Here is a 23,261-nt window from a genome sequence, read left to right on the forward strand (position 1 = left end):
ACAGGTACCTCCTGCAGGAAGCTGGTTGCTGCCACAGTGGCTGGAGTAAAAGGTGGGATGAAAAGCCATGAAGTTGAGTTCAAGCAGAGAGCTCTGTGATATGACAGGAACAAGAAAGGCTTCTGCGCTGTTCATGAACTGGTTGTAGCTTGTGGGTAACCCATGTCTTTCTATCTGGGGGAGGGAACATTGATCACCTTCAATTCCTGGGTTTCTGCTAGATGACCTGATTCTGGGGGAAGGTACCAGGTTTGGGAGTCAAGAAAAGCAACTCACTTAACCTATCTATCTGAGTCTTAGTCTTCTCACCTGTAAAACGGGAATAATAATTTATTTCCTATCTCCTGGGTATTGTGAGTTAATAGGGAATTACAATAATAAATTTCCAAAGGAAATGCCTTGCGGTGTGTAAATCCCTCTGCAGGTGTGAAGTGAAACTAATAGTGAAACACAGATGCATGTGAACTGTCGGCAGTTATGACAGCTGGCCCCTTGAGGGTTCTAGGTGCCTAGAGACTGTCTGGCACTTTTATATGCATAATATCATCTCATCCTCCTTGCAGCTCCTATGGCAGTCACTGTTATTATTCCCATTTACAGATGAGGACACAGAAACTCAGAGAGAGCAAGGGCCTTGCCCTGGGCCCTGCAGGAAGTGGTATTGGGAGGCTCCACGCTGCCTGTCTGCATTGCAGAAGCTCAGCCCCTTTCCTGCCCCAAATCTCTCACCACTGCTTGGTTAAACACGGTGTTACCTGGCTGTGTAGCACTGTGGCAAGCGGTCTACTAATCCTGATTGGATTCTAGGAATACCAGCAATGGGATGGCTGCCACCTGCTGACAGGGAGAATGGAGGAGGCCAAGGTCAAGCCCAGGGGCAGCCTGCCTTGGTCCTAAGTGTGAGCGGCTGGTGGAGATGAGCCAGGAGGAGGCAGAAGCTGGTAAGGAGGCTGGTTTTGCCTAGTACAAGGATTGTTACCAGGGCTCCATGAATAGGCTTGGGGCAGTGTCTCAGCCTCTCGAATGGCCTGTAAATGTATGGGCCCATGGGTGCATATGCTTTTTTCTAGGAAGCAGGTTCATCATTTTTATTAGTGTCATAATAATCCATGACCCTGACGTTTGAACAGCAGTTCTCCATTGGGCCACCCTGGCATAAATGCAAGTGGTACAGGGCCCCTTGGATAGCTCTGTACACATGGAGACCTGGAAAACCTGTCCTTCTGAATGGCTTAAATCCCAAGAATTTCGCCTCTTTACGTGGCTGCTTTAATTTTATGTTTTTACCTTTTTGCTACTATTATTTATGAGCCAGAATTAGGAATTTTCCAAGAACTGGAGGGAGGGAAAATGTGTCCCAGCTTCATCACCCACGTGCTCTCTTCCACCACCTTTACTTTTGTCTGCATTTTCTCCAAAAGGGTTAATGTTCTTATCAAATTCAGTTTTCTTTCTTTCACTAATGCGTATTCATGCTCTTTCAAGCAAGCAAGCAAATGTGCTTCTATTAGGCAATCAGTTCTTGCAGATTACACTTTTTTAGTTGCTAGGCTAGAAAAATAAAAATAACCTAATAAGAAAGTGTTTATGTTGAAAGTAGGTATTCCAAAAAGAATAGTTATTTTAAAAATAATTCCCCTAACAACTCTTAACAGGTCTTGATTCAAAGAGGTTTTGTTTTCTTTTTTTTTCTAGAGTGAAAAGCAATATAAATAAACCAGATCCTTTCCTTGGGCAGAGTGGTTAATATTAGCACACATCACACCTGGTATTTGACTTCTCGGAAACTTGCTAAAAACCTTGTGTGGCCATAATCCCTGACTTGATTAACTGTGATTGAGTGTGTTCTGCAAAGTAACAGGAGCTTTAGACGTCTCCTGAAAAGAAAAGCAGAACAGACACAGATTGCCAAAATGAAACAGCAACACAGTGATGATGTATTTTCACAATTTGAAACACTAAAAATGTGGTCAAAAGGATCCATCCGAGTCAGAGATTGGGCTCTGTCTGTGGCCACAGCGGAAGCCAGGTGCTGTGGGCTCACCACCCTGACCTTGGACGGATGGCAAGACTTGCCACCCCCACCCTCCTACTGAGGAGTCCCTTGGAGAAATCAATGGCAAAACTGGCCCCAAGCATGGAAAGGGGCTGCAGTTCTAAGGTGGACCGGGGCAGAGCTTGCTTTCTGTCTTCTGAGAAGTGGCTGGGGTAAGACCAAGTCTAGTGGACCTCTTGATGAGTAGATATCTGCCCTGCCCTTAAAAAGCCAACAGCAAACTACAGTGTAGGCACGGTTGCCAGATAAAATACAGACTGCCTAATTAAAATTGAATCTCAGATGAACAAGGAATAGTTTTTCAGTATAAGTATGTTCCATGCAGGTAGATGCCATGCATATTTCTGGTATTGCTTGGAATATTCTTATCCTAAGAAGTGATGTGCGGTTTCCCTGAGATTGAAACTTAGCTGAGCATCCTGTATTTTTATTTGCTAAGCCTGGATACTCTAGCTCAGGGCAAAGTAGGTGCGGACAGGCTGTGTTGGCTCACCTTTCTGGTCAGGGCTATAGATTGTGCTCTCAGGTTCTAGGACTTCATGTAGCTGGAATGATGCAGTATGCCTTCTTTTGCGTCTTGCTTCTTTTACTTGATATATTATTTTGAGATTCATCCCTGTTGCTGCCTCTATTGTAGTTTGTTCCTTTTTATTATTGAGTAGTATTCTACTGTAAGAAAATACTACAGCTTATTATCACGCCTGGATGGGCCTTCGGTTTGTCTCCAGTTCTTGTCTATTGTGAATAACACTTCTATGAGTTTTGATAGACATGTTTGTGTGTGTGTGTGTGTCTCTCTCTCTCTGTGTGTGTAAACATTATTTTCATTTTTCTTTTCTTTTTTTTTTTTTTTTTTTTTAGACAGAGTCTGACTCTGTCACCCAGGCTGGAGAGCAGTGGTGCGATCTCGGCTCACTGGAACCTCTGCCTCCTGGGTTCAAGCAATTCTCCTGCCTCAGCCTCCCTAGCAGCTGGGATTACAGGTGTTCACTACCACGCCTGGCTAATTTTTGTATTTTTAGTAGAGGTAGGGTTTCACCATGTTGCCCTGGCTGGTCTCAAACTCCTAACCTCAAGTGATCCACCTGCCTCAGCCTCCCAAAATGCTGGGATTATAGGCATGAGCATCCGCCTTGGCCTCCCAAAGTGCTGGAATTACAGGCATGAGCCACCACATCCAGCCATTATTTTCATTTTTCTTGGGTAAATACCTAATAGTATAATTGCTGGATCTTATATTGTATTAGTCTGTTCTCATGGTGCTAATAAAGACATTTCTGAGACTGGGTAATTTATAAAGGAAAGAGGTTTAACTGACTCACAGTTCTACATGGCTGGAGAGGCCTTACAATCATGGAGGAAGGCAAAGGAGATGCAAAGGGACGTCTTACATGGCAACAGGCAAGAGAGCATGTGCACGGGAACTCCCATTTATAAAACCATCAGATCTCATGAGATTTATTCACTACCATGAGAACAGAATGGGGAAAACTGCTCCCATGATTCAACTATCTCCACCTTGCCCCATCCTTGACACAGGAGGATTATTACATTTCAAGGTGAGATTTGAGTGGGGACACAGCCAACTGTATCATATAGTAAGTGTACGTTTAACTTTATAGGAAACTGCAAAACAGTTTTCCAAAATGGCTATACCATTTTACACTGTGGCCAGCAATATGTGAGTATTCCACTTGTTCCCCATTCTTGCCAACACTCGACATTGTCTGTGTTTTATTTAGTTATTGTAGTAATTGTAAAATAGTGTCTAAGAATTGTGGTTCTAATTTGTGTTTCTCTGATGATAATTCAGTTGAAAATCTTTTCATTTGCTTAATGACCATTCATGTATGTAAATAAATTTTGTGTTCGTCTTTTGTCTGTTTTTTTTTTGTTGTTGTTAGGTTATGTGTCTTCTTATTGAGTTATACGGGTTCTTTCTATATTCTGGACACCAGCCCTTTGCAGATATCTTTCTCCAGTCTCTGACTTGCCTCTTCATTTTTATAGGTGTCTTTTGAAAAGCACTGGGTTTTACTTTGATTAACTCAAATTTGTAATTTTTTCATTAATGTTTAGTGTTTTTCATGTTCTAAGAAATCTTCCTGCCTCAAGGTCACAGAACATTTATTTCCTTATACAAGTTATATAATTTAATCTTTTACTTTTACATCTAGGATCCATTTGGAATGAATTTAATGTGTGGTGCAAAATAAGGGTTGAGGTTCGTTTTTTCCTCACATGGTTATCCACATTTTCCCTCCACTTACTGAAGACACCACCCTTTCCTCATTGATTGCATTGGTGTCTTTGTGGGAAATTGATCAATCATGTATGTGTGTGCCTGTTTCTAGGGTCTATCCTGCTCCATGAATTTGCACATCTGTCTTTACACAATAGCACACAGTCATGATTATTGTAACTTTATAGTAAGTATTTAAATCACTTGTACCCAAATACCTGTTATAGATGACTCCACTTTCTGGCAGAATCCAAGCCAAGACAACTGGGGACATCTTACTGCACAGCTCCTTGCTAGCATCTCTATATTTTTACATTGGTGTCTGTAGTGACTTGGATCTGTTTCTGACCCTGTCTCTGGGCTAATCTATAAAAAGCGTTGACTGGCTATCCTTACCTGATATCACTGTAGAAAACATGTATTTTCCCTTCCTCTCTGCAATAATCTTATAAAATTATAAAAGTATAAGTTGTTGAAAGTTCTTAAAAATAAAGCTTACTTTGCATTTCTAATTTCTTAACTTTCAGTCTTTTTCTACTTTTGCTCCAAACATGTTACCACAACAGACAAACGCCAGTGGTATGTGTTAATACCAGGAATTTCAGCCTTTTTTAAATACCAAAGAATGTGTGGTTCATGAAACATCCCTCGTCTGACACACTCCCATAGCCTTATTCAAGTTTCTGAAGAATTCCCCTGTCCAAGAACTGGGATTCCACCTTTTTCTCTCCTTCTCAGAAATGTGCATCTAAGTCAAAATGACTGAGTCATATTATTATAAAGAAAATCTCCCAAGGGTCAGTACTTCTTATTTGGTACTTTATTGAGAGTAACGGGTTGCCTGTGTCCTAGCACAGACCTGCTGCTCCGTGTTTTGTTTGACTTAGCACAGAACCATGTACACAGCAGGGGCTTAATGCCTGTATAGTGGGTATAAAAATGATATGGGTTGGCTGTGTCCCCACCCAAATCTCACCTTGAATTGTAATAATCCCCATGTCAAGGGTGGGGCCAGGTGGAGATAATTGAATTATGGTGGTAGTTTACTCCATACTGTTCTCCTGGTAGTGAATAAGTCTCATAAGATCTGATGGTTTTATAAATGGGAGTTCCCCTGCACATGCTCTGTTGTCTGCCACCACGTAAGATGTGACTTTGCTCCTCTTTCACCTTCTGCCATGATTGTGAGGCCTCTCCAGCCATGTGGAACTGTGAGTCTATTAAACCTCTTTTTTTTTTCTTTATAAATTACCCAGTCTTGAGTATGTCTTTATTAGCAGCGTGAGAATGAACTAAAACAACATATAAACAATCTACAAATTCAGCTGGATTCCACCATAATGCTCTGTATGCTACTGCAAGTTAATACAGTGTGCTCAGTCAAGTCTGTCTACAGCAGGGAGATGTGCCTCCACCTTAGTGATGGACCTCTTGGTGATGAAAATTTAGGGCCTAACAAGAGACAGATTGCACTGTCTCTTCCCAAGTCCACGTTCAGTGACATCATGTTGATAGTTTCCAATCAGCCAAGATGGGAGTTTTTACACTATAGACATTGGCAAGAGCTAAAAATTAAAGCTTTTTTCCCCCTCAAGGAGCAGATTGTTAAACACCAGCACATCACTGGACATGACCTTTCTGCTGGTAGGGAGGCAAGGTAGCAGTTGAGTTTTCATAATGTGCTGTTGCTGTGTGGGAAGAGGAAGGGCTCATCCTGACTGAGGCAGTCATTTTAGGGACTGACATCTCCCTGCTGTAGACAGACTTGCCTGGGGACACTGTATTAATTTGCAATATCATGTAGAGCATTATGATGGAATCCAGCTAAGAACAACCTCATAGCCAGTCTCCAGAGGTCCGTCCAGGAGATGGCATGGCCAGTGGTGGGCGCCCTGGGCTGTATGTCCCCATCTGTGTCTGCCTTTGTGCCACTCATTTACACCAGCAATTGCAGGAGACTGGGACCCCCTCTCTTCAAAATTACTACCCCTCTTTATGTAGAGGCACACTGCCTAAAAAAACAAGTTGGAAAATTTTCCAAATAGCTTTGACTCAATAATTATCCGACAGCATGTGGACTATCTCTTGGGTCTTTTATACCATCAAACCAAATTGGCAGCACAAATCTTATAATCCTATTTACACATGTTTTGGGTTAGGAAGGAGTGGTACAGATTTTGTTCTAAACAGCATTGTGGTATTTTAAGAGCAGTTGCATTTCAGTTTGAATTAAGTTTACATATAACTAAAAAAGGATATGACATTTCTTATAAACAGGAAAGCAGCATCAATCTGGCATGCCACTCACGTATGAGAATCTAACACGGGATGTTCCCCCTTCATTCTAAGAGGGTCTTGGAGAAACTCAGAGTGTTCCATAGCTTGCATAGTAGTACATCATGCCATTGTTTCTATTCTGTTTGGGGGCCATTGAGTTATCCATTAGTTACTACTTGTACAATACATTCTATATGTGGGCCCTGTGATAAATGTCAAGGCTACAAAGAATGTGGCTCTTGCCCTCCAGGACTACGAATTCATTGTGGAAGACTGGGAAATAAAGCAATGACAGTTGGGTGCAATCAATGCTTTACTGAACTTAAGAAGAAATCAGGGAATCTTTCCAGGTGAGGTGCTACTTGGAAATATATTTTCAAAGCAAATGAGTGAGAGTTATTCTAGCAGATAAGGAAAATAAGGTTGCTTTGGACAGAGAGAGGTGAAGGTGAGAAGGAGACCCACTTGCCTCTGGGGATCTCTCTTGGACTCAGGGGATGTGGATCAGTGGCAGGCACCCATCTGGGAGGATGGGGCTCATGTTTTGTGGACCTGTGGAAATGATATGGAGCAGGATATAAAAGTGGAATCATTTTGGTCAGCTTCAGAGGATCCCCAAGAAAATGACTGCTATGTTCCAAAGCAAAGTTTGAGGCCACTCTGCAGGAGGTGGTGAAGAAAACAGGCAGCTTTATTACTCTTAACCCTTTACCCACACTGAGAGTATAGAAAAGGGCTTGGAGATAAAAAGAAGATTTTGGAGAGAGTTATTGATATGTTGTGAGTCCCAATCCCACCCCCAGGGGAGTGGACGGATAAATGTATACCATGGGTAAAAAGATGAAGCCCTCACCCTCCAGAGTGGGTGCCCAGTCTACAGAAGGCATGGACCGGCAGGGAGGGGTAACTGCAAGTGAAATCGCACATTTTAATGGAGTCACTACACTGGATGTTTGAACTACTACCTTGGATGGTCACTTGTATTATCTGGAAGTGACCAGAATACTGATGAAATGTGACCTAAATTTCATTCAAGGGCAGGAGAAGATTCAGCATCCAGTGTAAATTTGAAAGGTTGATGGGATTCAAAATAAAATTACTATATCGTTATATCCACGAATTGAATTGTGCTTGTTCAATGACATAGTGGTTACAGATATGTGCAATTTTTTCTCCTGGGAGAAGGGTTTATATATATATACATTTTTTTTTTTTTTTTTTTTTTGAGACAGAGTCTTGCTCTGTCACCCAGGCTGGAGTGTAGCGGTGCAATCTCGGCTCACTGCAACCTCTGCCTCCCGGATTCAAGCGATTCTGCTGCCTCAGCCTCCCGAGTAGCTGGAACTACAGGTGCCCACCACCATGCCTGGCTAATTTTTGTATTTTTAGTAGAGATGGGGTTTCACCATATTGGCAAGGCTGGTCTCGAACTCTTGACCTTGTGATCTGCCCTCCTCAGCCTCCCAAAGTGTTGGGATTACAGGCGTGAGCCACCGCGCCCGGCGGGGTTTATATCTTTATAAGGACAAAAAAGGATCCAGGATTCAGAAAGGTTATTACAGCTTCTGTGGATGGGGGGAAGGCACAGTTGTGTCAGGGGTCATCGTATGATCAGCTTTGCATTGTATGCATCATATGCATCGTATGATAAGTGGCTTCCTGTCGGAGCAGGTCGGAGAAAATGACTGCTAGGTCTGGTGGCAGGGAGACCAGTGCCAGGGCTGGGGGGCTGCTGCGCGAGCACAGGCCCTGCAAGGCTGAGGGCTCGTAGCTCTGGATGGAGAGCTCAGGGCAGGCTGGAGAGACGCCTGAAGGCCTGAGTCGATGGGAATAGGGACGAGCAGATGTTGAAGATGAAGGCAGAATGAAGACGGCCCCCGGGATTCTGGGCTGAGCCCCTGGATGGATGGTGGTCGTGTAACCGAGCTGAGGGAATAAAAGGAAAAGCGGGGTCAGGGGGATAATGACTGGCTCAGCAGGAATTCGAGGTACCAGGTTTTGTGCTTGGGAGAGAGATGTGGGCTAGATTTGGGAGAAAGTAGAGACACGGAGTGTAGGCAATTGTTTTGGAATCTTAGAAAGTATAACATAATATAGAAGACAGAATATGGAGTTTGTTGGTTTGTTTTTAATTGGGGACACTTGGATGTATTTGTAGAAAACTCAGGCCACTAGTTTTCACTCCAAAAAGGAGAACTCTGGTCCACAGGTGGTGGCTGGCAACCAGGGCAGAGCAGAGGTGGGGAAGACACATGGCCCCCACGGAGCCTGATATCTCGGGGCTGCCGGGCATGCTTGTTCGCTATAGTCACTCAGGGTATTCGCCTTCACTGCCCTTGGGTTCTGTGGGACACCCCGGGTCCTTTCTGTGCCTTCTTCATCTTTAGAAGCTTCCATGTGGCTGGGAGGGCTTCTGTTTCTAGCAACTGAAGGATGTGAGACAAACGCCCTGACTTCCAGGGGCCCTGTCGCCCAGGGGAGTTTGAGAGTTCGTGCCTGGTAGGCTCACTCACGGGTCTGAAATGCCCCCTCTGCTGGGATCCAGAGCCCTCCTTCTGTCACCCTGCCTAAGAAGACAACACCCAGTCTTTCCGCTTCATTTACCATCTCAAAGTCACATCACGTAGAAACTCAGGGTTTCTATTTGACATTTCTTCCGCATTTGTGCAGATGTCTGTAGGAAAGACACATGCTACACCCCACGATCTGGGAGCCAGAGTGCCACAGGCAGACAATCAATGTTTAGACGATGATGTTCAAGGTATGGCAAGAAGAGTGCACAAAATGTTAGGGCTCCGGGGAAGAATGAGTGTATCAAATTGTCCATAAAAGTGTGGCAGACGGACAAAATCAACTTTCAATGCTGCACTTTACAACTTGGTTATGAAACACTACGATTTCATGGTATATGACACGGAATCTCTTCTATCTGGGGATGTAAAATAAAACCCCTGGGAATATACTTTACAGTTCTTATGGGGAGAGCTCACTGTGTTTTCCAAGCCAAATAAATTTATATTATTAGAAAGAGAAGTCATGTTTATTTATTAAATTATTTGCCTGGTTTAGTGTATCATTGTTGAATTTCACACACCGAAAACATACGGCGTAATGAGGATTGAAAAGCCCCAAGTTTAAAGTCTGCGAGAAAGGAAATGAAGTTGTGGACAGCTGTTCTCTGTTTCTCAGCATGACTACAAAGGAGGGGCCACGTTTCACCACTGTAAGTTTTGCTTCCTTTTCAGAGACTCATTGCATGTATTCCTGGAGAAAATACAGGACCACATTTTGTGAGTTGTGAAGCACCAACAATGCGATGTTTTGCTCCCGTACCAGAATTTTCTTTCTAATGATTCTTGGTCCCAAGAGAAGCTAGATAATTAGCTAAGTTTGTTGAATTTGTGATAGGAAGATGATTTTTTACATCGTTGTAGGCACAATGGGTACTTTGATGACAGGTGTGCCCCTGGGGGAAAAGGACCTCTTTGAGGCCTCCTTCTGGAAGGACGGCTTCTCAGGGCCCACTCACTGACACACACCTCTTGACTTCAGTGATCAATGAAGTTCCCCCTCTGTCTCTCTGAGTCCATCTCTCTCCACAAGGGCAGGGCTAGTTCACATTGTGATTTTTACTACATAGATACTTTTCCACTATAAATTTAATAAAATTTGTTATCAGTTTTTGGTGGTTATAATGATAAAATAAATTTACAGGTATCAGAGTGTGCTCTGAGATTTAAATTGTAACATCCAAAGATGAGCAGACAGCCAGTCACCGTAGAGAGGGTGCTCAGGCCTGCCAGACGTGACCACCCTCCTGCCTGAAGCTTTACTCACTACAGGAAGAGAGGGTTGAAGAACCTGGGCAGCAGAGAGTGCGCAGAGCACCAGAGGCAAACAGATGTGGGCAGTGCCATCCAGACCCTGCCTGGGGATGGGGAGCCTTGTTCAGGGGACTGGGCGACCCAGCCCACTGGCAGGAAGGGCAAGGAGGCTGTGTTTCCTGTGACCGTTATGCAGGAGGCTCACTTAGCCCACTTCCTTTGCTCTGAATCCACCCCAGTGAAAGCATGTTCTCACTATGTTTTGGCTTCTCTCTAAGAGCTGCCTACAGGGAGAGAAAGGGGCTGGCCTTGGAGGTGGTTGTTCCCACTGTAAATCAATGCAGCATTGGCCCTGTGACTTTTGTCTTCCCCTGAACGGTACATCCTCTCTTGTCGGGCTTCAGCAGCATTGACTCTAGAGTCAGAGAGTTGGAGGTTGGTGGAGACTTCTTATTCCACCTGTCTTAGATGGCATCCATCACCCCTGTCCATAGACACACATTGTCATGATGACAGGTGGTTGTGAGACCTCAGCAATAATGATTCTAGAAACTGCAGAAAACCTAGTACAGTGTGAAGAAGGAAATAAAAGTTGCCCAGAGCCTCTTTATAGAGAGCTAATGACTGTTTACAAATATTATTCTTGTTTTTTTCTTCTTGCTTTTTAACATATTTCAAGTCATACAGTATAAAAGTGTTAGTATACTTATGGAAGTTCAGGTCCTAAATGAGAAATGCTCTTTAGAGAGGCAAATTTATCTCTAGGCTTGTCTGTCAAAGAATGTATATTCTTTATACACAAAGAATAGGCTCCACAAATATATGAATAAAGTTGGTTTGGATTTACCTACAGGCAGATTATTTTCTTTGTTCACGTTTCCTTCTTACATATCAGACCATTTTTTTCTGAGACCATTTTATTCCTTTAAGTAGTGGAACCTTTTGAGAAGTTCCTTTAAGGAAGGTTTGCTGGCAGAAAACTCAATTTTTTGATAGTTAAAATGTTTTTTAAATTTTTGCACTCATTCTTAATAGGTAATTATCCTGGGCTTACAATTCTAGATTGACAGCTGTTATCTTTCATCATGTTAGAGATATGAATCCACTGATTTCTGGCTTCCATTTTTGCAGCTGAAAAGTCATATTTCAATCTAATTGCCCATTCTTTGTGCAGTCTGCCTTTTCTCCAGGCTGCTTTTAAGATCTTCCCTGTTATCTTTCATGCATTTTTTTTTTACAGTGTATCTGGGTGCTAGCTCTTCCAATGCCTTCTGCCTGAGATTTGTTGTGCTTCCTGAATCTGAGGATTTGTGTCTTTCATCAATTCTGGAAAACTCAGAGGAGCCACTTTCCCTGATTGTTGTGTCATCCCATTCTCTGAAGTCTTTCCTTCTGGAATTGCAATTAGACATATCTTCCACATTCCCATTGGCCTTTCCTAGTTTTCATTTCTCCTTCCCATTTCCCATGTCTATGTTTTTTTCTACATTCTAATGTTGCAGTCTGTATCTGATAATTTTAATAACTATAGTTTTACAGGTTTGATCCTGCTGTTTGTTGTTACTGCTTAATTCTCATAGTATCTTGGGTTTTTTTGTGTATTTTATGATTTAATTTTTTTTCTTATGAACTCATGATCAGTGGTATTCAGGGAATGGTTTGAGGCCTAGGTTGAGAACGCCTCTCCCAGAAAGTATGTGTGTTTGTTTCAATCTGGCTACTGCATGAAGGCCTACTTTAAACTGAATTCTTAGCCAAGATATTTTTGGACCACAAAGATGTTATGAAATCAGGCCCTAAACCCACATAAAGTCTGGTATGTTATTTTGAATTCTCAGGGAACATTTTTTTCTCCCTCCCACCAGAACCTAGGTTAAGATGGTAAGATTTTCACCATCTCCCTCATTAATCTTCCCAGGGAGGGTGTGGCATCTTGCAGGGAGGTCTTTGATCTGACTTCTCAGCTTTGTCACCTGCCCCGTCTTTCATGAGCAAACCAATTCAGGAAGAGGACAGCTGAGCAAGGACACTGTAAACCTTATGGGCAAGAGTTATCTTTCAACTTAGGAGGAGAGCTCCATGTGAATCTCTAATGGCAGAGACTATGGAGCATTGTTTGAAGAGAGTTGCAGATGTTGACCTTCTCTGACATAACAGCCAATAAAAACTCACATGAGCACAGTTCAGTATTTATTTAATTGTGATTTATACTTACTGGATGAGTTTCTTGCCAACTAGCTTATTAAAAGCTCGTGCACATGCATCTAAAGAGGTCATACGATCATTCTGGAGTGTCATTCCTGATGACAAGCCACAAGGGCGCACATATTTAAAGCTATTCTTACAACTTTAACTTGAGCATCTTTTGGTCAAAAATTGGCATAGTTTAATTAAATGAAAAACCTTAATTACCTTAGGTCCACTTTGGAAGGAACCTGAGACTGCTTTAATGTGTTACTAAGAACTCATGGTAAACTTTGCTTATCCAATATGAGATAAGCTCTTCTCATTTCCAATAAAATTGAGCAGAGACACTTTTCAGGTCCAGGTCTCTCTGCCCCTGCCCTCTTCCTGTGTCTTCTCCTCCAGCCCTAGCTCCGACCCTGCAGACCCAAAGGTAGAGTGAGCGGAAAGGGAGCAGCTTCCACCTTTGCCGGCCCCAGCCTGCTCCACGGTCCCTCCTTGGCCTCTGTAAGCCTGCCCATACCCTTTTGTGGAAGCCTACATAGTCTTCCCTGCTGAGGGCTCCATCGGTTCCCTGACCCTGCCAGCAGGGTAACCTAGGTATCCTGCATTCCTCCTTAATGACCTGAAGGCTCACATCTTCTGGGTCCCCGCCCACAGCGAGGTGGCAAGTCTGTCTCTCTGAAAGATTAGTCTTCATGAGGCCTCTTGACTAAGTGGTGTGTCTGGTCTACTGGGAGATATGTGACCAGTAGGTTTTCAAGTGATTTAATTCTTAACTAAATAATAGTGGAGTCAAGATGTTCATTAGGGCAGCACCCTCCTCCCTTGGCTGCACTTCTGGGTGTGAGAACAGTAGTAGGATCATAGTTGGTGCTGGAAGACTTGTGTGTGGTCCGTGGTCCACCCAACCCATGGGTGAAAGGGAACGAGCCACCACGGACCTGCCCTCCATAGCTGTGTCAGGTGCAACTATGGTGGAGCCCTGTACATCCCTGGGAAGTGTATTTTGAAAGTGGACATTATCTGTTTTGGGTTTGGCAGAAGAAAATTGGCTGTGAACTGTGTCTCAATCCATTTATTTCTGGAGGACTGATGGGTAAACAGTGTTTGCAAATCATCTGTTTCTCTAATGTGACGGAGGGAATTTCTAGCTGTCTGGTGTTTCTGACATCCCCAACTGTGAGGGCCTATGATAAGGCTGCCTGCTGTGGGCAGGGCACTGTCTGCCCAGGTACCCGGGGCCCTTTTGACAAGGGTTCTTTAAATGCAGGTTCATCAACAGCTCCAGTTCTATTGCCACAGCCAAACTGCAGCAGTGTGGATTCCTGTGGGTGCATAGTCTGTTTCCATCCCTAAGGCCATGCGAAGGGCTGGCTCTTCCTGGCCATTCTGCACAGTGAAGGCGGTGTGTGAGGAGAATTCAACAACATCCTTCTTCGTGCCTGCCCCTGGTGTCCACTGGACATGTAATGTGGCAGTATGGCTTTGCAAGACGAGGTCCGCATGGGAGATGTTGGGGGTGGCAGGGTACCCAGCTGCGCACACATCTGCCAGGCCAGTGTGCACGCTGCTCACCTTGGCAAAAGAAAACCTTTCAGTTTCCATTGGTGTAGTTAGGGCTGATGTGTCAACATTCTTCACGTCATCGGGCAGTAAAATACATGCTGATTGATGGCAGCACCTTCTGAGGATATCCAGCTTGTGAGATTACTCTGCTTGGTTTCAGGTAGGTGGTCTGCACCAAGGGTGAGGCTAGGGGTGAGCAGGCCTGAGACTTACCTTCCGGCAATGTGGGCTCTCAGAGAGCATATGAATCCAGTCTCCCTCAGTCACCTGGGGACTGACCTGACATCTCGTCGCTGAGCAAGGTTTTGGACAAGGCATGAAACCTCTCGGAGCCTCAGCCCCTCATTGGTAAAATGGGTGTCTTAGTAATTCTCTGCAGGGATGTCACCAGGGTTCAAAGAACAATGCAAAGTCAAAGTCTCCATTAACAAGCGGCTACTCAATACATATTTCTTACTGCTGTCCTTATGTTTATTGTTCATGAAACCACTTTCCGTGTCATGTGCATTCACACACGGCTGCCCCGGCTGGGTGGCTGCAAGAATGACTCTTACCTTTCTATTTCCTACAGCTGGAAAGCCCGGGCCCTTCCTTTTGGTTTCATATTACTAATCCTCCACCTTGTTTGTAAATCCTTGTTATGGGGACAGTGCCTTCTTCCCTGTGGAAGTTTCTGCCTCAGTTTCCCTGCCTTCCTCAGCCCTGTAGGCACACCTGCCCTGCTGGGCTCTTCCATAAGTTCAGGCCCTGCTTCTGCATCTCACACTTCCCAAGGGCAGGGCTGGGAGGAACCCGGCGAGCACCAGGAGAAGTGGAAGCTTGGTGCCTCTTCTCCCTCAGCCTCCCGGTGCTCCGGGCTCTGCATATGGGCATAGCCAGGAAGTCCAGTTCTCAGGCTTCATGCCCCAAGCCCCATTTCCCCTCCTACCCGGCCATTTGAGTCCCTTGTCAAGCCTCAGGAGACCCCACTGGTGGCTTGGAGCTGGAGGTGGCTGCCCCCAAGGCCAGCCTTGTGGCTGCAGGAAGGAAAGTGTGCTCCTGGCCCCCAGGAGGGACTCAGACAGCATTTCCCCTTGAAACCCTGAGGTACTGGGTGGGCACAGCAGTCCGGCAGTGCTGTGGGTGAGCTGGCATCAAGGGCCATCCTGCCACCTGAATCTCCCAGTGTGTATTGTCTCTGTGGGAAAACTGGGTCCAGACACCAGCTGATTTGCAGCCTAACTGACTCCAATGTAAAAATGGACTGTGTCCAGACTCCTTTCCCTTTCCCCCTCTGGTCTAGTAGAACAATGGCTTCTAAAAGGCAAAATGGAATATTTGCAAATACCAAAATGTGCCTTGGACTGTTTGGAAACAATGTCATACTTCTCCTTTTCAGTGTGAACCAGCATTGATTTATATTTCAGCCCAGACCTCCAAGACCTTGATGGACTTGGCTCCCTTTGCCCTTAGTTCTCTGAGCCTTGCATGTGGGACCCCTTACAAAAGGCTAGGAGGGGCTGGGCCCACCCGCCTCTGAGACAGCGTTGCCCTGGTCCCGGCAGATCAAGTAGCCACGGCCTCTGCTCAGAGGCTCAGCTCTGGTCGGCCTGCTTGTCCTTCCCCTCCTCGTGGCTTGGTGACCCTCCTGTGCACTCGGGCCTGGCTTCTTCTCTTATTTAATCAGGATTTGGGTAACTGAAACCTGGTCTCTACCCCCCGTAGAACTTTCTGCCTGGGTTTCCCATCCAATACTCTGATTCAGGGTATTTACAATTTTGTAAGGAAGACCCAGGGGATTTCCCAGAGCAAAATGGTGCTGGTCTTTTAAGATGGAAATGTGCATTGTGAGCCCTTGAAAGGAGAGTGAAAAGGGAGGGAGACCTTGCTGTTCAGTCGCCCTGGCCAGGACTTCTCTATGTGTCCTCCGGGTGGATGTGAGGGCGTCAGAGGGGACAGATGCTGGGGAGAGAAGGGCTGATCATGCATCTGAAGTTCATTCAACTACTTTCTATTATACATGGTGAAAATTTGAGGAAATTAGTAAAATCAGAACTAAGGGAAACTGTCAACTGTCCCCATCACCTGAAGAAAGTCACTTCTCAGGTTTTGGTGTCTGTCCTCCCAGTCTTTCCCCCCTCCTTTTCATTCTTGCGTAGTGGTGATCACTATCGTGGCAGTGATTCAAAACAACTTTCCTTTTTGGGAGGAGGGGAGAGAGATAATTTTATTTGGAAAAAATGGTAAATGCTTGCTATTGTTAAAAAGGTAGAAAATATAGATGAACTATGATGATGCAGTTGGAATAGGGTGATTTCAGAAGTATTTGGTTTCAAAGGAATATTTACAGAGACATGCTCTGTGTGTAGGAAACTTGGAGTTGAGTAATAACATAGAGCATGTAGCCACTGAAGGGACAAGGGAGGGAGGGACCCAGGGAGGGAGGGGACCCCGGGGCCGAGAAGTAGGGTCATAGGAAGGTTAAGGAGATATCACGCTGGCCACTTGTACGGGCCTCTTCCCAGGCCCTAGGAGAGGCCTCAGGATGTGTTCATGTTAGCAAAGTGTTTGAGAAATTTGCAGAAGTCACACATTTTAGCCAGGATCAGGTTATTCTATTTCTCTTCCCGTTCTTATTTCCTTCTCCACATTGGCCCATGCTTGGTGGTTGGAATGACACTGGCATTTTGTTTATCATGTGATACTCCTTTTCTTACAGGACCACCCTAATTTTATCCATTCCAGGCCGCACAACACCTGGCTCCACCTTTGCAGAGGAGATCCAATTGCCTGCGGTTGGCTGCTTTGCAGTGCACCCTGGGGGGAGGGTGGGAGAGCAGGTGATATCCCTCTCCTCCTCCCCCTGCTGAGGGCCCCATGGGTGAATCCCTCTCCAAAGCCAGAGGCCCCAGGAGCCTTCCAGGCAGACAGTAGGTGGAGGAAGGCAGAGAGTAGACCTGGAGGGGCAGATAGAAGAGCTTGGCTCACCATATGTCCAATGCCTAAGGAAAACCACAGGTGCCATTTGGCAGATATACGCTTACAGTCCCTTAAGGGGAACTCTTTAATTTTGCTTGAGGCAGAAAAAACAGGACATGGAAAAGCCAATAAAGAAGGGCCAGAGGGAGAGAAAACACATCACCAAGGTTCCCAGCATAGGAGAACATAGGCTGAGCTGGAAAATGACCTGGTTGCTTGGAACAGGATCACAAATTCAGTGAGTTAAGTCACAGATGCAGAAGCACCTGCTTAAAGTCTGAGAACCAAAAAGGAAGCTCCCAATTCTCTGGCCACGGTGGAAGGCACGCATGTGGACCAGCCCCTGAAACCCCTGAAGCTCAGGGGGGTTTCCCGCCATGTGGGAGGGGCACCAGCAAGCCTATGTTCAGAGAAGCTGCGAACTGCAAGTGCTGGGCTTGTGGAGTGAGGCCTCTTGGTTTGTCAGCGTCTGCTGCAGTAAAGGGAGTGGAGTGTCTCAGATGTCTTTAGAAAATGAAAATGTTTTCTTTGGTAATGTTTTGAATATTTCATCTCTACTTGTTTCCGTCATTCTGGGAAGCTTATCCTGCATTGTTATTTAACAATCTGTTTGTGTAGAGCTTTGTTCAGAAAATTGTTTCCCACCTGCTGTCTGCATCATAGTTGGTGAGGGTCCTGGACAGAGGTTCAAGGGGACACAGTACACCAGGAGTGACTCACGAGCCTCAGGGCTGTGTCCTGGGTGGATACAGAGCTCAAACTCATGGAGGAAGATGTCACTGGAAAAAGTCCCAGGTGGCTCTGATATCTGCCCCTCTCCCTTCCTCCCTTCTGGGAAAATAAGTGAGTAAGACATAGTCCCTTAACTTCGAGGGGTTATTAACTCTTCATGCATCTTATACAAATATGTATAATGTGGAGCATCACTAAGGATCCAGAGGGAGCAATGAATTCCAAATAAGAGCTATCCAGGAAGGCATCAGGAAGAAAGTAATATTTAGAAGAAAGGCAGATGTATCAGGGAAAGAAACTCCACAGTAACTTGAACAGGGAATATTTGATTCAAAGAATTTTAAATTATAACAGAGGACTGGAGTAAGGAGGGATTGGCTAGAAAGAAGTAAAGAGAACTCTAAGGAAGATGGGATTAGCAGACATAGGAGCAGTCATGACCCCTAGGGCTGAGATAGGGCATCCAGGGAGAAGCCCCTGCCCCCAGGGCTGAGGTTTAGGTTTCGGAGAGAGCACTGCAGCACTCCCTGGGTGCCAGAAACCTGTTCTCTTGGGCACCAAGAAAGCTGTTCATGGGGAAGTGTCTCATTAGAGGCACCCAGCACAAACAGCAGGGGGTGCAGGGAAGGGTCTGGCTGCCATGCTCTGGGAGAACTGGGCACCAGAGAAGGTGCGAGCAGGGCAGGAGCCCTAGATGCTAACACACCAAACTAGGAAACAAAACCCTTCCTCCTGCTGTATCTCTCTGGCACCCTCTTCTGTCAAGCTCAATATCATGCCAACTGGCATAGTAGAAATAGTTAAAGGGGCCCACACTTATTTTCACAGAACAGGCAAAAAGGGTGCATTTGTAGCTGAGAGGAGGTGAGTCGATAAGCATCAGAGTAGGGGTTCACTGAATGTCAAGTTTGGAAGGGGCTTTAAAGGTCCTATATTCCATCCCCCATCCTCAGGGTTTAAATCTCAAATCCTCACATGCCAATCAAGTGGTTGCCAAGCTCATGCTGAGGCATCCACAGTGGCAGGTGGCCTCCACTTCCTGTCTGAGATGCTCAGGAAGTTCCTGCTCACACTGAAGCAGTGCTGCTTCTGGAAATAACGAGGTCTCACCTGACAGCCCTTCAAATACCTGAGCCGTGAGCCGTTTTTCTGTTGTGCTTTTTCTTTGCTTTTGCTTTGTTTCTTGTAAACTACACATCTTACCTCTGTGACAATTCAGAATCTTCACTCTATACCAATCATGGGCACGAGTACACTTCTATAGGTCTCGGTCTCTGCAGGGGTGGGGAATATCTCCCCTCAAAAACTTGCTCCAGCTGCACTCTGATAGTGCAAAATGGAGCAGGACCATTGGACCGTTTCATATTTTGCCATTTCATCCATAACTGACCCGTTTTGCTGGTCATGGTGATTGATCTAGGGAGTGACTCCTGATCTGTGTCAGAAATGGGACTAGGAAAGAGAAGTCTATTTTCATACCTGGTCATGAAACTAAGAAGAAATGAGCCCTAAAAGCTGCCTTAAGCTCTGATTCCAGCTTGAGAGGATGCATCCAAGAGGAGAGAGAAGCAGAGAAAAGAAACAGAGAAGACATCCTGATGTCATGACAGCCCCTGGTTCCTGTCATTCCTGAGGCCAGCTCCGCCCTCATTCTGCCTCTGTGTGGTTACATGAGCCAGCAGATGCCTACTTTTTTGCTTAAACTAGTCCTAGTTGGGTTTCTGGAAATTACCAACAAATAATATCAACTTACATGGCCTTTTTACCTTAAAGGAAAAAAAAAAAAAAAAAGAAACAGGAGGCATTGGCTCACTCCTTTGCCACAGGGCTTCTGTAGAAGCAAATGTCACTTTAGCTAGAACTGGGAATTTGTTGTGAAGGATGTTTAGGGACAGCATATTTAGAAACTAAGATCTTGCTCCTCCCCATGTCTTCCCTTTCCTTTCTCAACAATTCAGTCCTAGAGCAAGTAGGTGGGGGCAGTCTGCCATGGAAGCCACAGAGGCTCAGAGTGGGGTGAGGAGGGTGTTCAGGGTGGGGGCTCCTGTGTGAGGAGTTAGAGTCCATGTGGGATGACGGGAGCATTTTCACAGAAGGATCATCCAGTCGGGGTATCAGGTCCCAGACAGGGTGAGGAGGACATCCACACCAGGGGACCAGGAACTTGGAGGAGTTGGAGCTTGAGCAAGAAGAGGGTGCTTGTGTGCAGCCAGGGTGGGGCTTGCCACGGAGATGGGAGGTCAGTTACTGTGGGAGGCTGGGCGGCTGAATAAGAGCTCCCAGAGAGGTCCACATCTTGAGCTCCAGAACCTGTGAATCGTCCCTTATATGGCAAAAGGGGTGTGATTAAGTTCAGGGTCTTGAGATGGGAGATTATCCTGAATTATCCAGGTGGAGCCACTGTAGTCACAAGGGTCCTTATATGAGGGAGGCAGGGGGTCAGTAGTAGGCAGTGTGAGGACGGAAGCAGAGGTTGGAGTGATTCGAGGAGGGGCCCAAGCCACAGAATGCAGGTGGCCCCTAGTAGCTAAAAAAGGCAAGAAAGCAGATGCAGCCCCAAAGCCTCCAGAAGGAAGGCAGCCCTGCTGGCACATTGATTTCAGCCCAGGATATCTAGAATTGTAAGATAATACATTTGTCTTTTTGTTGCTGTTATTTTTTGAGACAGAGTCTCACTCTGTTGCCCAGGCTGGAGTGCCATGTTGTGATCTCCGCTCACTGCAACCTCCGCCTCCCAGGTTCAAGTGATTCTCCTGCCGCAGCCTCCCAAGTAGCTGAGATCACAGTGCCCACCACCATCCCTGGCTAATTTTTGTATTTTTAGTAGAGACGGGGTTTCGCCATGTTGGCCAGGCTGATCTCGAGCTCCTGACCTCGGTTGATCCCCCCACCTCGGCCTCCCAAAATGCTGGGATTACAGACATGAGCCACTGCACCCGGCCATTTGTCTTGTTTTAAGCCACTAACATTATGGTGATTTGTTTCAGCAACAATAAGAAGCTAATAAAGTTACATCCAATGGGACTGAGCAAATAAATAATTATAATGAGGACAATGGAAGCTAGGTCTCTCACCATGGAGAAGGGACTTACAAACATGGAAATGGAGAAAACTTGAATGAATTTTGTATAATGGATTGGAATTAGAGATGCTGGTGGGAACCAATTACTGTTAATACAGATATGTGCATATATATTTTCATGTGAACGTATGTCTGTGTGTGTGTGTGTGTGTGTGTGTGCATACGTATAGATGTCTTGGCTTTTACCACTGAGAGAGCCTGGAAGTTGCAACACACCAATAGCAAGGAGCACACTTTGCACCCAGATCTTGGCTTCTAAATCTTGTTTTCCACAAAGGCTCCTTGGAAAGGCAGATACCAGGGAATCTTAAATAAAGTGCAAAATGAGCCCGCACTGACTTTTTGTGCCAGAAAACGAGGAAGTATTCAAAGAATGATGGCCATATATTGAAAGGACATAGAGGCTAGCCCCCACTGGCCAAATCAGGAATAATCTGAGCTGTCAACTAAATACTGAGAGTAATGGATTATAACTCACGAAATAGAACAGTAAACCACAAGTTCATACAGATGGAAATAAACAGATGAATAAATTGAAAGTTTGAGAATGAGATATTTGCATACATTTAAAGAATCTTCCTTCAAAATACTTATTAATGACATAGAGAAAAGAGAGTGGAACAGCCTGACAGCCAGTTCCAATCACAGCAAACATCATCAGTCATGGGACAAATTGGTATTGGTGACCACCGGATGGGTTGCCATGAGAACACACGCTCACTTCTATGATATGCATGCCAGAAACGTGAGACCTGAATCTTATCTTAAGGAACCATCAGACACACCCAAATGGAAGGATATTCTACAAAATAATCAGCCTGTTATGTTCAGATGTGTCCAGGTTATGAAAGTCAAGGGAAGACTGAGAAACTGGGCCAGACTGAAGGAAACTGCAGAGACCAGCAACTAAAGGCACCACGTGATTCTGAGGAGTCCTTCTCTAGAATAGACACGCTCGGGATAGTTGTGATGCAGGGCAGGTTCTTGGCTTTGCTCAGGAAAGAACTCAACAGCCAGCTGGTGGTGGAAAAAAGCAGCTTTATTGAGTCCGGCAGTGATGCATGTCCGTGCCTGCTCCTTGGGGAGCAGGGCAACCCCATAGGCAGTGCGTGGAGAGTAGTAGCCTATGGGCCGCTGCTAGTCATATTTCCATCCACTGTTAATGACATGCTAATGAAGGGGCGGGTCATTCAGAAATAGCTAGGAAATGGGTGGTAACTTCCGGCTGTTGCCATGGCATTGGTAAACTGTCATGGTGCTGGCAGGAATGGCTAAGGGTGATGGGCAGCGAAAACAACCAGAGGCGCTTTTTGTGTCTTTTTCTAGTTTTGGCCTGTTCTCAATCTGGTCTGGGAGACGAATCCTGCTGACCTCCTACCTCTGCTGGCAAAACTCGAGTGGGGTCTGGGAACTTGAAGGAAGGAAAGTGTTGATGCTAACTTCCGGATTTTGTGGTTACATTGGGATAAAGCGGGAGAATATCCCTATTTGTGGGAAATACACACAAGTGTTTTGAGGGTGACAGGATATGAGTTCAGCAACCTTCTCTCAAATGGTTCAGGGAATAAAGATTCTTTGTTCTTTACCTTGAAATTTTTCTCTAAGTTTATGGTTATTTCAAAATAAAAAGGAAGGAAGGGTCTCTCTTATTAATTAATTTTGTCTCACGTTGTTTTAAGCTCTTTAGAGTATTTTCAAATGTAAGTGGAAACGAAAAAAATATAACTATTAGCATATATAAAATTTAAATCTTAAAACCATGATCAACCCAAATAATTGTAGTAGATATACTGAGATATTTATTCTTTAATTTCCTTCAGGACTTAGATTTTTTTTTTTTTTTTTTTTGAGACGGAGTCTCGCTCTGTCGCCCAGGCTGGAGTGCAGTGGCGCGATCTCGGCTCACTGCAAGCTCCGCCTCCCGGGTTCACGCCATTCTCCTGCCTCAGCACGCCCGGCTAATGTTTTGTATTTTTAGTAGAGACGGGGTTTCACCATGTTAGCCAGGATGGTCTCGATCTCCTGACCTCGTGATCCGCCCGCCTCGGCCTCCCAAAGTGCTGGGATTACAGGCGTGAGCCACCGCACCCGGCCAGGACTTAGATATTTTTAAGCTGAATCATTTTTATGTTTTGAAGCTAAAATCTATATATTGATGTTTGAGGAGTGTGAAATCACAATACTTCAGAATGTTACCAACTTTTCATAAAAATGCGACCTGGGTTTGACCCTCTGTGCTTAGTAGCCCATTAGGCCCTCTGTGCTTTGATATACTCTCATGGCAAAAGTTTCCTGGCCTTACTCAGAGATCAGAAAAATTCTTTTCTGTGTCAAACT

General features: G+C 45.1%; 1 protein-coding gene across 2 annotated transcripts in view; it reads left to right on the top strand.

Annotated features, from left to right (window-relative positions):
- Positions 1–779: 779 nt before the first annotated feature.
- The window catches only part of ACKR3 (atypical chemokine receptor 3), a 45,470-nt gene continuing 22,988 nt past the window's right edge, over positions 780–23,261 (top strand). Inside the window, exon 1 of one of the 2 annotated variants that reach the window (XM_063790260.1) lies at positions 780–941. The gene's annotated coding sequence lies outside the window, so the exon portion shown is untranslated. 2 annotated transcript variants of the gene reach the window in all.

This window comes from Pan troglodytes, chromosome 13, assembly GCF_028858775.2.
Source record: "Pan troglodytes isolate AG18354 chromosome 13, NHGRI_mPanTro3-v2.0_pri, whole genome shotgun sequence".
Lineage (NCBI taxonomy): Eukaryota > Metazoa > Chordata > Mammalia > Primates > Hominidae > Pan > Pan troglodytes.